At 47.9% G+C, this 733-nt stretch overlaps 1 protein-coding gene across 2 annotated transcripts in view; it reads right to left on the bottom strand.

Moving 5' to 3' along the window:
* Positions 1 to 49, bottom strand: part of PCSK6 (proprotein convertase subtilisin/kexin type 6) — a 314,800-nt gene extending 314,751 nt beyond the window's left edge. For both annotated transcript variants that reach the window (XM_040342313.1, XM_040342314.1), the window contains exon 1: positions 1 to 49. This exon is cut by the window's left edge and continues 261 nt beyond it. The gene's annotated coding sequence lies outside the window, so the exon portion shown is untranslated.
* Positions 50 to 733: the final 684 nt, after the last annotated feature.

Here is a 733-nt window from a genome sequence, read left to right as displayed (position 1 = left end):
CTACTGGACGCCGCGCTCCTCCGGCCGCTACTTGTCAACTCGTCAGCCAATCAGGAGTTCGACCTGTGCGCGGTGTGACAAGAGGGTGGGGTTTAGGCCGGGGGCGCGACCAGTCAGCGCCTGAGTGGGCGGGGAGAGGGGGGACCTGGGCGGGGCAGTGCGGAGTGTAGCGTGCTGCACAACACTTTCACTGCTGAAACTGTTTATTTGCGCACATTTTAGGATTGAAGTTTCGTTTAAACCCCTTAAACTTCATATATTTCCAGAGACCCTGGAGAATAAAATAGTGGTTGTTCCAATTTCCTTATGTCTCATATTAGTGCACAGTTTAACCGCTTCAATACTGAGCACTTTCATCCCTTTTTATATATTTTCTACAAAATAGGGGATAGATTGATGGCATTTTTATTATCATTTTTCTTTTTTACTAATGGCGGCGATCAGCGATTTTTTAGCAGGACTGCGACATTGCGGCAGACAGATCGGACACCTTTGACACTTTTTTGGGACCAGTGACATTTATGCAGAAATCAGACCTATAAAAATGCACTGATTACTGTATACATGTCACTGGCAGGGAAGGGGTTAACACTGGGGGGCGATCAATGGGTTAATTGTGTTCCCTAATGTGTGTTCTAACTGAAGGGGGGATGGGACTGACAAGGGAAAATTACATACTTTCTGGCTTTCTGAGGAGCGACCGCGGGTCGCTGTTGGATATCGGCTCCGGCGT

The sequence above is a fragment of the Rana temporaria genome, chromosome 3, assembly GCF_905171775.1.
Source record: "Rana temporaria chromosome 3, aRanTem1.1, whole genome shotgun sequence".
Classification (NCBI taxonomy): domain Eukaryota; kingdom Metazoa; phylum Chordata; class Amphibia; order Anura; family Ranidae; genus Rana; species Rana temporaria.
Note: the sequence above shows the minus strand (reverse complement) of the source record. Positions and strands in the feature narration are given on the sequence as shown.